Here is a 15,499-nt window from a genome sequence, read left to right on the forward strand (position 1 = left end):
TAACTGTATTTTGTCATATAAGTCAGATTCATAGTCTGTCACCACTTCAATCTGTTCATTTATAACAAAACATATTTCCTACACATACAGTAAATTCCTTTCATTTTTTACTAAAATGAACTAATCTTTATCAGATACTCTGATACAGAAGGCAAACAGACCATTACTCCCTCCCCTCTTGTTAATATTAAGTTTGGTGTATATTGACTCCAAGAAAGGAGCTCACATCTGTTACAGAAGGTAGTGAACAGAAAAAAAAAATGCTGCCTTATTTTGGAAAAACAACTGGGTTGTTAGAGCAGATGGCCCAAGAATGACAAACTAACTTTTTGGTTTGACAGGTGAAGCAATAAACATCTTTACCGACCATGGAAGTCCTTTGTTAGGCAATAGACTGAAGCTTTAAGGCAGTTCACAAGCAGCACAACAGGGAGGGTGTTGTTCTAAAAAAAACCATTAACACAAATCAAAAAACTTATCCTGTAAAATGACGACTTTGACAGCCTTTACTGAAGGACCCCAACAAACAAAGGGAAGGGGTTGTGGCCAGTTGTGGCCAGTGCAGAGCAGCAGAGTTGAACACCACAAACTTCTGCAAAGCTTCTCTACAGGTAGCCAGAACAAGATTGCACAAACACTGAGCTTGGCCACAAATCACTTAAAGGAGGGGAAAGCGGGGGAAAAATTACTCCAAAGCACGCATCATTTACACTTTCCTCTTTTAAGAGGAAAAAGAAAAACAAAGCAGTCTCACATCTTCCATTTGGGCTCAGGAAGACTGAAGACGGTAAAAACAGAAGAAATAAAAAGTTTCTTCTTCAACCATGCAATAATACTTATTGCATTCAGTGTGCTTATTATTCAAGGACTTTTTCCAGAGGCTCCAGATGCCATTTAAGAAGCTGATATAATGCAAGGTTTCTCACAATCCAAATCCTGAAACAAGAAATATGAAGGAGATTTGATATGTAGTTATTTTGGTCTCCAAATTGGCTACCCCTGATCCTTCTAAGAGCTGGAAAACAGAAGTATTCACATGTGATACTATTGCATTACCCAGCTGTCGCAACCCAACAGCACTTCTTTGGCCACATTAGGGTTCGTCAGTGGGTATGTTTTAGCATGACTTCATGGTAATGGTCAAATGACATCTCCTCAGAAGTACTGCCATCCAGAGATGAAAAGCAGCAACATCTCAAAGCAGGCCTAATTTACATCCTCCCTCTCTTTGACTTAAAAGATCTTGACCTTTCAGGTGCAGTTAAGGAAGCCAGATTCACTTTTAGCAAAATAATAATCAGAAAACCCAAAACCCACCTCTTCTCATTGAAGAGAGGTATCAGACATAAAGGACTACCAAACAGAAAGGTCAGTTTTCCTTAACACTAGAAACAGAAGCAGTGCCATGTGTCAAAAAGCAATTTTCTGGTATCAAGAAGCCAAACCACTTGAAGGCTGCCGGTCTAGCTAGACTAAACTGCCAGGTAAATCTGTTACCACCCCATGGCAGGTCACCTGCAAGAAATTCTGCTTTCTTGACATGGACAAAAATTCATATTACCAGTTACACTTGTTGAAAATTGTAGAGACGCCCGAATGTATATGAAAATAGACGCTGAACCACAGCTCTGTGACAGAGCTGTGGTCCTTCCTGGGTGGCACAACAACATTTTGGAGGAGCAGAAGACTGGCTTCAAATCCAGCCAACCTGTCCTGTGGCTGACTACAACATCCATTTTAACCGTGTCAGCTTAAGTGGCCTCAAAACATGAGTAACTGGATGGTGTGCAATGAGGCTTGTAGCCTGGGAGATGAGACTGATCAATCAGCCCTTCTGGCCACAAAGATGTGGGTTTTCATCAAAATTACATAGGGGTATGATCCCAGACATAATCTCGAAATCTACCAATATGACACATACTTCATATTTCTAAGGTACTCAATGTAGCACAAACAAACAATAAAAACTCCAGAAAATCTCCAGCAAGCAGAGAACCTTATGTAGCTCCATTGCTGCAGTCGCTTAACTGTCTTTCTCCTTATGAAATAAAAGGCAACTAGACCAACTACTTTATCCCCATGATTTTGATGGCAGAGAGTACTGATCCCTAAACAAAATAAACAGAAAAGCAAGAATGTAAACACAACTGTGCTCCAATGACTTCACGTCTTAATGTCATCTGTGTAGGGTTTCACTGCAGAAAATGATGTGGTGGAAGGAAAATCCCTGAAGGGTCTGTGGAGCACTGGGGACCCCTTCCGCAACTCCCATCCAAAGCACATTGCCCCCTTGCTCCCCCAAAACTAATTCCTATTAATACACACATTTCCTATTTGCTTCACTCCTGTGGTCCCATCACTCTCTCTGAAATACTGGCATTTAATCATTGCTTTTGTTAAAGTTAGTGCTTTATTCCTGGTGAGAATAAGATTTTGTCTGCTAATCCCAGCCTTTAGTCATATAAATCCACAATAGATGCACTGAAGACAGAGGAGCTACATTTATACATACTGGTAGAGGAAATGTCTTTTTCTTGTTTGGGTTGGATAGGGGGAAGGAGAGGAAATAGGCTGGTGTGTCTGGTTTTATGGGGGAGGGTTAAGCGGCAAACCAAACTGACTGCAGTTTACAGGGATCTAAATAAAGGAACAAAAAAAAAAATAGTTACAGAGCTTTTAATAACACACAGCAGAGAAAACTGCAAACAAACTGCAAGCAAAAGTTGCTGCTTTTCCTTTTTATTGTCATAAGGCATTGCTCCTTGGTTGCATACTGTGTCCAGTGAATAAGCCATTTACTATTGTGGTTGGAGTGAATGAAGCTCAGACCTTTCCCATATATGGCAGGGCCTTTTAATCACCAGGGAGCAAACAAGCAGTGGAATTTTACTGGCTTTCTGGGTTTGCAGTGCCCTCTCTTGTATGAAATATCATTTCCCAGTGAATGCTCGTTACTGGGATTTTGACCCAATTTCCTGCTGCCGTTGTCCTTGAGGGGATGTGTAGAAAGCCAAACAAAAAGGGCTGGCTTCTGATAGCAAGCAGCCCACTGTGAATTCTGAGTAAGTCAAGGAAATCAAACAGATTTGCACTACAATAACTGAGATCAGACCCAATATTTTTTTTTTTTTAAACTAACAATACAGTTTACATCACTGTACAGCTGCTGAAAGCAAGATCAGATTCAGGCCAACTGATGCCCAGGTTAAAACTTCTCCCTCATTTTCACCAATGCAGCAGAAAACAGACAATTGATGTTTTAAGTTACTGGGATAGCAGTAGGGAAATTCTCAGCTGGCCTGCTTTTGTCAGTGTAATATACATTAGCCACAGAAATGCTTGGCTCAGTATCATCTGGATTGCCTAAACACTCTTATTCATATTTACAGCAATTAAAATGTTGCACTTCAGTCTTTATAATCCAAGTTTTGTTTGAAGTGGCAAAGCAACAGCTGTGGCTTATCAGACATCTGAATGAAACTCCTCATTTTCATAGCAGGGGTGTGGCTCTGCGTATGGGGCTAAGCTGTTCCCAAAGCCATACAAAGCAGCAAACTCTTTCCTCTCTGAGGACCCAGGGGTGCAGCACTCCAAAGCCTCCCATGAAGGATGCTGACTAGGGGCATCCTGCAGCACCAGCAGGTTAAGCTACGCAGGTAAATGAGCGCCGACCAAATTCTTCCCCGGATCTCAGAGCTAACTCAACTCGCTCCCATTTCCAAACATTGTAGCCAAGCTCTAGGAATTTCTTTTCCAAACCTACAAGCTTCAACTAGGCCAGAGCAAAGCCAAATTCTCCCCTGGCTCAATGGCTTTTGAAATTGCTGAAAGCAGGTTATCACTAGGTCATTAGGAAGATGCAGACAGAAAGTCCTTAGCCTTTGCTCCATCTGCAGCTGATCCCAGAAGACTGAGCAGAAATTGTCCTCGGTACAACAGCTTGTATTAGAAAGTGATGATCTGGGCTATCAAACAAGCACTGCTAGGTCCTCTGAAACGGTGAGGAATTAAAAAAGGTCCTGCCTTTGCTTCTGGGATGAGAGAGAGATTTTACCAGGGTGAACACTGTGGCTCAAAAAAAAAAAAAATGGGGAAGGGAGGAGGACCATTTCACCATTAGAGAGCTCACTGTCAAAGAAAAGAATGAAGTGGGAAAAGGGTAGTAACATGCCCTGTGGCAGTCAGAAAGACAACGGGAACATCAAAGCTTTGCAAATAAGAAACAAACAAGGGTCTGATCACAGACTCCTTCACTTGGGCAGAGCTCCCTTTGAAGATGACTGGAATCCAACTGGCACGAGTCTGCAGGACCAAACCTTGACTTCTGAAGGAGCACAGGAACCGCTGTTCCTGTGTTCACTCGGCGAGGGTTCGTCCAGCCCCGCACAGCTTCTCCCTAGCCGGAGCCAGCTGCTTCAGAGAAGAACATAAAACAAGCTGCCAACAAATCTCAGGACCTTTGTTTACAGAGCTGTCATAGGTTCAGGCTCCCTTAGCAATTTGATGAATCATGAATGCTAGTTCTCCCTCACCCCAAGTTATTTAACTTTTAAAAGTGCACACAGCAATTTCCATGCCCCTTAGATCTCCACATACTTGAAGGAAGACTGGGAAGGTCAGTGCAGGTGGAGAGGGGTGTACTTGCACACACATGCACGTACATGCACATCTGTGCAATGAAATTGTCTTCCTGCATGTAGAATACTCCCCCCTTTTCATATTTGTTGGCCTACAGAGTTACTCTTCTGAATAGATCCAAAACCAGAGCATTTACAGCAAAACTTTATCTCCACAAATCTATTTATAACCCTTCTATGAGCTAAATTCCAAAGATTTTTTTTTGCCATTTAAGGACATAAACCAGAAAATGTGCAAACGGGTGGGTTCCACTTTGCTTCACACCCTCCACAGCAAGTCTCAAGGGAAATGCTCTTTATTTGTATTCTGTACACAAAAGGGTGTGGAAACATGTAATGTTGTTTCCATTGCCTGAAATCTTTCCCTAATATTTTCCCCACTGCAGCCTGGCCTGGCCCCAGGAGTTACAATTTCAAATGCTCTCATCAACATGAAACTGGACAAGCAGATAAGGTTCAGCAGCTTGCTTAGTAGTTTCTCTTCCAAGCTTATGACACTATGGCGGGTCTGTAAGCAAAAGCTGTCATCCTGCATTTTTGGTACATGCATCACAACTTCACAGGAAGGCTCTGTCTCAGATGCAGCAAGCACGGTTAAAACTGCAAGCACCCAAGAACTTCCCTCCAAACACGTCAGCACAGTGTCACTACTGAGCCTGGCCCGTCTTCCACCTCATTCACTGGCCTTCAGCGGTTTTATACACACAATCTAGAAGAAGTTACTTTCTAGTAGAACACGTATCTGTGTGAACAAACAAAAAAGAAGTGTATGTTCTTGCTGGGAAATCAGTCAAAAATAAGGTTTTAGCTAGTGCTTAAAAACTTGGCATTTTGGTATTACAAATTCTTTATAAACACTAATGAATTAAGCCCCAGCAGCCCCATGGGCTAAATACAAAAAGGCACAAATTATCTTTTACTTGAAGATACAGAAACAGACGCACAGCCATTAAGTGACTCACCAGGTATTTATGACCACAGGAAAAAATTCAAAGGAGAAATTACTCCAGTGGCTTAAGATAGGGCTGCTTTTTTCCTTTCTCTCTTCCCCCTGCTTCCTCAGTTATTTGCTCCTGCCCCCGCTGCAAGCCAGCAGGCCAGTCCTCGCAACCACTTCTTCTGGCTTCAACCCAAAGTCCCATAAACACTGCTATAGGCAGGATCTTCTGATCAGGAGGTGCCCCTGTGCTTCATGGACAGAGTTTTCCTCTCTCAAGGGGCAGACGCAAGGGGCAGGGAGGGGGAGAGAGGCATCAGTTAGCAGTGGCGGTTCCCGACCGTAGGTGGAGGAGGTGGGTGCCCCAGCTCAGAGCCCACCCGCCTCACCGCTGGGGAGCCCAGCAAGCCTGGGCACTGCTGTAGCTGGATGCACGGCAGTTGCTGCAAGACAAAGCAGTAGCCAGGAAGTTTGCAAGTGAGAAAGTCCAGAAGGCTGCATTCCTCGCAGGGGCAGCTAGTGATGCTCGGGGAGAGGGACACGGTAGGGACCATGCTGCTAACGCTGGTATCTGCTTGGGAGCCAGGCTGCCAGCCCCGCACCATTTATCAGCACTAAGCACAGTTCCAAAGAAAAAACACATGAAAACAAGCACTTTCTTATGCGGGATTGTAAACGATACAGCTAACATACCAGGGCTAGCAGCTAAGTAACAGTGTTACATGCCCTAACCTTTTTGGTTAATCAAATCTGTTTCAAGAAAAGTAGGAGCAAGCTCCCCGGGGGATGGGAGGGATCCCAAATTACAACGTACTGAGCGTCCTTCCCCACTGGGCTAGCTGAACTGTACAAAAGCATCAGGAAAGGCAAAAAGAAATTGTTACATAGTTCAACTGTCCTATGACCTCAGTGTTTCATCCAGAAAGGTCAGATCTAATCTGATCTTCAAATGCCTTTGAGTCAAATTTCAGCCTTAGCCAAATCCTTGACAAACCATTTGGAGGCATGCAACAGCTACAGCTTCCCAGCAAACACCAGCGCCGAAAGCGTAAGTGCCAGCATGTAGGTAGGTGCCTTGTTTCCAGCACAGATGTCCCCAAAACCCATTCTCACCAGGTCGTGGGGCTTTAAACCACCCAGGAGCTATGAACAAAACCAGCAAACCAGCCTTTGCACATGCACATTTCTGAAGGTGAGAGCTCTAGTAAGGAGCTTTCTTGTTACAAGCTGCCAAGGGGTAGTTACTAAGAAGAGACAATTTTTAAAGAATGAAAACTTGCTTTGAAGATAGACTCCCACTCTTTGCAGTCACAGGCCTGTCTGCCTCAGGCTTTGTACACCTGGAGCCCAATCCTGCAAACTCCCCATAAAGCTCCTCTCAAAGGCAACGAAAGGTTCACAGGATTGCGCTTCTCATTCTGCCCTGTTACCTTTTTTGGTGCTTTCTCCGATACCCAGAAGAGTCCAGACAAGCACTGCAGATGGACAGCTAATGTTGCTCTCTTGGCCCTCTCTTTCTTAGGCATATATGGTTTCTCGTCCCTCTTTGTTCACGCGCAGCAATCAAATGTACAAAGTTGTACCCTTGGCAGATAGAGGTTAACAACTCCATTGATCTTTCATACAAATTATAACTCGGGCAGCCAACAGAATAGGTCTCAGGTAAGCAACTACTGAAAAATCAGAGTATTTTAAACAGTCCCAGGGCATTCAAGTGCTATTCGTCCTGCAGGAAGGAAGACCTGCAGGCTCTCACTTCTCTGCAATGAAAAGATCACCCCCATAGGCAGGGCCACTCCAGCTGCACACAGGGAAGAGCGAAACAAGGAGGACTTCTTAATAGACCTTCCCTGTCATCTTTCTCTTTGTATGACAGAAGCTACCTCCCAGCAGGCAGCCAGCAAAAAAAGTCTTGCTCTGCCTTTCTAGTCTCACGACCTGGAATCAGTAGCACTGTGCCCTAACCCCGTGTGGGTCCGGATGGATGCTGACCAGCATGCCTCCATGTCATGTGTGGCCTCATGAATGAGACTTTGAGGAATAAGAAATCTTCCCATATTAATGCACTTTAATTTTCCCTCTAATGTCAGCCAGAGGAACTTACAGCTCCCCTTTCCTTTCAAATCACCTAGCTTTCAGTGTCACTATTGCATTGTGTATCAGTGTTGGACAAGAAATAAAAGCACAGGGAAGTTACCCCTTTCTCAGGCTGCTCCATGTCAGAATAATGCTGTGAGCATACGAAGTAGCAATTGTGGAAAATCCCTTATTCTCCTAATACATGCTTACATCACTCACTGTCAAAGCATATTCAGACTACACAGGACTCCCCTTGCATCAGATCCTGCATCCATTAATGACAGTATTGATTTCACCAAGACTAATCCTGTGAATGAAGACTGTGGAATTGATCCTCTTGTCATTGCACGCTGCAACAAAGAGGAGTTTTCAGGAAATACAAGTTATTCCAATTTAGTCTCTTGTTCACAGGCATCTTATCTGGTGTTTCTCCCCTGCCATCATGATTTAGATATTATATTAACGTGTGCAGGTTTTATTGACTAAGATACCTGCCTATCAGAAAGCCTCCCAAAGAAAGGCAGACCCGCACTTTCTTCAAATGTGTTGAGAATAGTTCAGACCCACTTCAACTTAAAGGCAATTTAATTAAACAAATGGACCACTTACTTCCTTGAAGCATCACTCCATTTTTAATTTACATTAAAACAGTCCATTTCATTGGTTTTGGTGTATGTAGTTTTAGGACCCCATCCTGTCTCTCCATGGCAGGAGAAAACTTGTTTGCAGATGCATACGCTCACACAGAACCTACTGCTACATTTAATGAGACACAGAAAGAATGGATGCAGGGTCCCAGGGTTCTTTGATGGCAAACCATACAAGCACAATCATTCACAGTATGGTACCTAAAACAGACAAATTATAATAAATACACAGTTCTCACAAAAGAAACACTCTGCCTCCTTATTTTCTTTGAGCTGCTGCCAAGGAGGGAATGTGTTATTTTCACAAATTATTCTCCTGTACGCCTTTTAGCATGAGAAGCCTTCTCAGCTAGGCAAAATTGTATAAAAACTGCATATTCTGAAAATAAAGACTCCTGTGAAAACAAATACTCCACAAAAAGTAATTTTAAAACAGTTATCTTGCCCATTCTTCCAAACAATACATGATATATGAGAAAAATCAATTTTATCACTGCAGGTCTGGCCAGAGGTTACTAGTTTGGTCAATGTCTGCTGCTCCCAAGTATCCATCTGCAGCTAACTTCATCCCTCCCTTCATTTTCCCAGCTCTTTCTCTGAGAAAGTCCCTGCTATGCAGAATATCGTGCTATCAGCAGCCAGCCTTGCACAACGCTTTCAATCTGTCCAAGCATGTCAAAGGAGCTGGGAAGGAGACGCTGCTCGCTGGCTCTCCCCAGCAGCGCTCTGACTGACACAAACACAGACCCAGACTTTTAAGAGCTCCGGTCCCACCCAAGTGCATTTTTTCTCCCCCTTTTAACAGGAAAGACAACTTCACAAGAAACAATTCTGGCAATATGCTGCTGCGCATGTTGAAGGCTGAAGACAAAAACGGATGCCATCTATTGTCAACAATACTTCTATGAAAGGCTGCCATGACGGACATCTGCTTCAGCAAGTATCAGATCAGTTACATTAACCAGAGCTTTACTGTATCTGTATCAGTTACGCCGGGAGACTGCCTTTACAGTCAGGCTGCTCTGAAAGCCCAGGTATTAAGTTGCAAAATTAAAAGCAATTCACCAGCCATTACCACACTAAAAACTTTTTCATTGCAATTCCTTTTTTAAAAAAAAAAAAAGAAAAAGAAAAAAAAAAAGAAAGGACAGATAGGTTATTGCTCTACTAACAAGCCCGCTGCAGGATCTCAAACGGAGTGGGACCAGCACGGATCCTGCCTTGCACCCAAAGCCTTGCCCCTGCACCTCCTCATTAGGGTCCACTGGGGTGGCCAAGCATGCACCCCCGCCACCCGCCCGGCACAGATATCTCCCTTAGTTCACTGCAAACATCTGGAAAGGGGGGGCACAGAGAGAGGAGGGGAGGAAAAATAGTATCCGACACTTTCCCACTATTTCCACAGCTCGTTAGATTTCGCATGCTGCTTAATCTCTAGCCGTAACGCAAATGCAGTCAGACCAGCTCACTCCCAAACAAATACGTATCTTAAGCCCTTACCTCTGGCTGAAAAGTTTTCAACTAGTAGGAAGGAAATGAATAACTGGCTGCTTGGGCAGGAGCACAGCAAGAAAGGCACACCAGCAGCCTCACACACAGCCCTATTCAATAAAACTACAGCTTTTCCTTGGCCCCTCCCAAAAGTCAATGCTAAGTGAATACATATCCCTTATGTTTACAATTGGCAGGCAGCGGTATGCATTGTCCTCAATTTATTCTAATAGGCAGCCAATGACTACGCACAAGCCAAGGTGGGTTCAGCCTGCCTGCAGAGATGCCTGTCATTCCCTAGGCATGCTCAGGAAGCCACTCATCAGAAAACCAAGACCTAAAAAGCTCCGAAAATTCGTGCAAGCTGCCAAAACTGTCTTGCTACATGCCCTTTTTTGGTTATCCTTAGCAGGGCCTCTGAAAGTAAATCCTCTGTCAGGAACAATCATAAGAAATGTTAATCTTGGAGAAAGAGGCTGTCTTGTTAAACACAAATGGAGCTTAAAAAAGGAAATACACTGAATGGAAAGGGACACAGTAAACATATTTACTTTTTGCACCAGTTAAAAAAAAAATCAAATAAATAATTTCACCACAGCTAAACTTCATTGTATTTTTTTAACGAGGACCACATGTAAAAGGGAACAGAAATGCTCTGCTGTGCAAGCTTGATTCTGCAGAGAGAGACACACACCAGTGGGAAAGGCACATGAAAGATGAGTTGGCAGGCTTCACAGCCCGTTTCCATTTCAAATAGTACAACAGAAGTTACATATAGAATATCCGTGTTCTGAAAAATAACTTTTAAAGGGATTCAAAACTTTGATGATGATCCTTAGCAAGTTGGACGAGTCCTACATCTACATATTATGACCAATACTTCTCACTGTCTTTGAATACCATAGATAAAGTAAGCTTAGATTATTAATTTTTATCTTTGTTTGTTTGTTTGTTTTGCTTTAGTGATTGCACACTATTGATAACTTTCCAAATTATGCAGGCAGCTTAAAAAAAATGAAAGAACAGATGCAGACTGATGCTGGAAACAAATGAGCTACATAAACTAATTAAGAAAGTGTGAAAATAAATATGAAAATTATTGCCTAGGAAAACAGTGCAGTACATAACACGCGCATGTACCAGCCACTAAGCAAGGCTGCAGAAGAACTGCTGACTGCTCTAAGGGGACAGAATTCCAGACCAGGAGATGTTCTGCAGATTCATATTTGACAATAATATACACAAAACCAGTTAGGGGGAAAATATGTGTAAGATGACTTTGCAGCTGAACGGGCTAAACTATTTTAATGCCTTTCTGGGTCTTTTTTTCTGGCCACTGGGCCCCACAGATTTAGTCACATGTGTAATGCAAGAAGGATTCAGTCCACAGACAGTAAACTAATCTTTATAGCATGAAAAAAAAAAATTCAAAGAGAGCCAAATCTATGCAGATTTACAGCAAGCAATCATAATTATTCTAGTGTCATTTTAAATTTCACAGCTTTATTAGATGAAGTAAAAAGTGGTGTTTGTTTTTGGAAGGCACCTTTTTTTTATTTTAACAACCCTTTGGAAACTTCTTCTAATGCCAGACACCTCCCATGATGTGGCTGTGATGGTTTTAAATATTAAAAGTAACACATACAGCATATACGTAACTTTGTTTTGCAGGGTTTACTAGACAAGAGAGAACAATATCCTTGTTCTCAGTCATTCCATTAACTATAGAAATTATCAGCCTACGTATCAATGACCAAATAAAAAGAGGTAGTGACATTATTTAGGAAGAAATTACAAATCTCTACTGGATCTTAGCATCCCCTAGATTTTCAGAACGTAAAACACTGAAGAATCCAGGCTGAGGAGTGAACAGGATTAAGGGATGCTGACAGTCAGAACAGAAAACTGAATGTTAGAAGTACCATCAGGTTCTCATTCTAGCACAGCCATTGACCCCTGCAATCTCAGTATCCATTGCAACAGGGAGCTAGTAGGTATACACTACCTAAAGCTGAAAGCAACTTTGTTGTTGTTTTTTTTTTGAAAGAGCCTTATCATGAGTTTGATGCTCCCTTGTCAAAGCATCCCAAACTCTTTGTGTTCCCAGTCACTTTTCCATTAAAATTCTGCAAAAAGACCAATTTTGCTTTGGGGAAATGACATCATGAAAAGTAAAGTTTGCATCCTTTTTGCTGGGCTGAATTTCACTTAGAGAAACTTTTTAATTCCGTGACTTGAAACTTTGAAGCCAAACTGGCACAGATAACATAGTTTTCCCTGGAGATACTACTGGAAACCTGAGCTATGAAGAATGCAGAGTTAAATTCTAGTGGGTGCCCCTTTGCGTCCTATGAGTAGGAGCCACTTGTAAAGGCATAGTTATAATATGCCTAAATCCACAACTGTAGGCATTTAGGGAACTATCATGGTAGTCCTTGCTCTCATCACCAGGGTTGCCACTCTGGCCACACCTTCCTGTCCCCTTTGCTTTAACAATCAGAGACTCTTTGTGTCATAGCACAGAGGTAAAAAGCTTTTTGGGAGCTGAATAACCCAATTCCTGTTTTATGATTGCGCATATAAGACATAGAAAAAATAGTATATACAGAAATTAAACCCCCAAACCAAGCACAATTTTAATATCAATACCTTATCATGGTAAGTAAGGGCCCTGCAAGTGCTTATTGCTAAGCTCTTGAGCTCAATAACTCAGGGCAAGGGTGGGACTGCTTGCGATAAGAGCCAAAGCATTTGTACGTGCTGGGCTGTTAGTGCATTCTTAGAGACCTAAGCCTGCAGTCGCTCCCTCAGAAGAATCATGTTAGAAGTACCTGGAAATCTCTGTCGAGACTGTGGCTCTCACAGGTTTATCAATTTTTCCTACAAAATTTACAATCTAAAGATGAGGTAAGTCTGTGGTCTAGAAAGTACACTATAAATCATCCCCTGGGAGGCAGGTCTGGTTGCTGCATACAGCCACTCTGAAGAACTCACGTTTTGGCACCACAAAGCCCTCAAGACTCAGCAGGCAGAGGTAGCCAAAGGGGCCACTTGGATTATTGCTGTTCCAGTCCGAGTGCCTTCTTCCCAAAGCAGCTGCAACAGCAGAGCTGTGCTCCCTGCCTGGAAAAAGTCTTTGGGGTATTTGGGGAGGGATAAACTTTTGCTTTTCAAAATGAAGTTGCTTTTTATTATTGAGCTTCCCGAAACTATTTTTCTTCTCTTTATTTGACATGGTGCACGTGGCCATTACTGAGTAGCACTGAGTCTCCCACCATTGTCACTGCAATGTCTTCAGCTGCCATTTCAGAAACAAACAGGATATATGTTCCCCATTCCTGCACATTCCCACAATACAGCAGGATGCATAGAGAGAATCAAAGACACCATCGGGAAGGCCATTCTTCCCATCTGTACCCAACCAATTTGGCCATTGCCTCACACCCCCAAAATCTAATTTTTTGGTGGTCTCCACAGCTAACAGTGGGTCAAACTGTCCTAGTGCTTACAGCATAAAGATAGAAATCTTTAGAAAGGAGCTTCTGTCCTGCAGCTAACACAGATGCTTCGTGTTTAGGTTGGGAGACCAAAGCTCTGCTTAGGAGAATCACAGTAGCGAGGTCTGTGTTAGGAGTAACCAACCCTATTCCTTAGCGCAGAGATGGACACAAAGAGGCAGAGATGGACACAAAGAGGCAGGCTTCCTCCTGCACCAGTGTAATGAAGATGTGTCATTCAGCCCTGCTGACAAGAAAGCGGTCTTTATTTCCAATCCTGGTACCAGTAACAAAGGTGTGACACATTGGAGCGCTGGCGTGGGTCACAGATACAAAAGGTTGTAATCCTGTCAGCAGCAAGGGTCAGCATCCATTGAGTCCTGGCAACCACAGCTACAGCTGAACATCACTCACTCTAGCGAACACCCTCAGACCCAATCACTAGCACTTTTATCTCTCACATTTGGGTTCCCTTCATGGCACTCTTCAGAGCTATGCAGTGCAACTGTTTATTGTAAATAAAAGTCTGCCATTCTTTGTCTCTGAGCAGGACAGGGAGGGAAGGGAGTTTTAACACTGCCAATGACAAAATATATGCCTGGAGGGTCACATGGCTGCATATGGCAGTGGCAGAGCCTTGGTCCTACCCTGTAAACCCTCTAGGGAGCTAAAGGAGGAATCAAAAGACATCTTAGGAAGAGAGGTAGGATTCCCTTCCCTGGCAACATTAAACAAACCTCTCCTGCTCCTTACTGTATATTGGAGCATTCAACACAGTGTTGAATATCTCCAAGCACCCCTGAAATACCAGTCACAACTGCATCATTCTTCACTTTCAGCCCTTCCAGAATATAAATGCTCTCTAACTGGAATGTCATGATCGAAGATGAGGGGAACTGTTCTGAGATTACACAAGATGTCCAGGCTAACAAGATCTTGCAGGAAGTCATGTTGTATGTACCAGGGTAGGCAAGACCTGTGTTGCTTGCACGAACAGGAAGGAAGGAGGACTAAGCCTCCATTGGCCCCCAAAGGACACAACCGCCCTAAGAACTGGGTCGGATGAGAAGCATACCCAGAGAAAAGTCAGCACTAGGAGCAGCTGAGGAGACAGGACACCAACTTACACTTAGCTCTCTGCCCTCTGTACCCTGGTCAGACGCAGGACTCCAGCAGACTTTTTCCTCCCTTGGCACAAGAGAGCAGCAGGCAGGAAATGTGCTGTGCACCCTGGGCTAGCTCACACCTCCTCTCTTGCTCCAGGCCAGAGTGGAAAGCATGGTTTGGCTCTGCACACTTTCTCATAACCCCCCATAACATAAAGAGAGCACAGTGTGGGTTCCCCCCTCTCCAGCAGACGATTTCTAAATGATGCTATGGCTATGCCGTTTCCACAGCTCATCTGAAATCAGCCTAATCTTATATACAGAGGATACAGCCCAGATGGCGGTGCTCGCAGCTGTGCACGTCTGACACGAAGGTGAGTAAGCTTAGATGTGTAAGCAAGCCACCCAGCTGGCAGGTCTGTCTGGGGGATTGCTTCAAAGTGCATGAGGGAGAAGCCCACACACCATGAGCAGATTTGGTCATCCTTATGATTACCTCCTGGGCACAGACAAGCTGCTTCTATGTTAGAGAGGCAGAGGTAACTTTTTAGGAAAATTTTACACATGCTGCTTCAGGCAATATCTTTTGGCCTGGAACAGCACAATCCATAGGACTTCAAAGCCACCAGTGCACTCAAATAGGGTGTAAAAGCTACCACAAAAGACAGCAGAGGAATACAAGCATCTCTTCAAATGCAGGGCTGTGTGCAGTACAATGTCAGTCAGCTGGAAATAAAAACTAGTGCTGCTTAGACACAGTAACAAGGACTAGAATGTAGATACCAAGAGGAATGCACGTCTTTCTTAACACAGATGCCAGCCTCAGTCTCCCTAGGATTCGTGTATATCCAGTGGAAGAGGCAGAGCCCTCCAACAGGCTATTCACATCACGGACGCTTAGCACATCCAGAAGAGCTGCACTGACAAATAGGAAACCCAAGGCACCAAGCCTCCCACTTAAAGTGCCACAAATCCCCCATGAGCGGCAAGGACTGCGTTCTCTTTCCTTCCTGCAAGGCACTGTGAACCTTCTGGGTGCTGACAAAAGCAATAAATGAAAAAAACAATGGATTCTGTTTAAGGTGCAGGAATCAAAAAGCATGCC

General features: G+C 43.5%; 1 protein-coding gene across 3 annotated transcripts in view; it reads right to left on the reverse strand.

Moving 5' to 3' along the window:
* The window catches only part of CALD1 (caldesmon 1), a 198,109-nt gene extending 188,172 nt beyond the window's left edge, over positions 1–9,937 (reverse strand). For 2 of the 3 annotated variants that reach the window (XM_050915442.1, XM_050915438.1), the window contains exon 1: positions 9,801–9,937. The gene's annotated coding sequence lies outside the window, so the exon portion shown is untranslated. The remainder of the gene's footprint in view (positions 1–9,800) is intronic. The other variant, XM_050915440.1, reaches the window with a different exon arrangement.
* Between the last annotated feature and the right edge of the window lie 5,562 nt (positions 9,938–15,499).

The sequence above is a fragment of the Gymnogyps californianus genome, chromosome 1 (assembly GCF_018139145.2).
Source record: "Gymnogyps californianus isolate 813 chromosome 1, ASM1813914v2, whole genome shotgun sequence".
In the NCBI taxonomy this organism is placed as follows: Eukaryota; Metazoa; Chordata; class Aves; order Accipitriformes; family Cathartidae; genus Gymnogyps; species Gymnogyps californianus.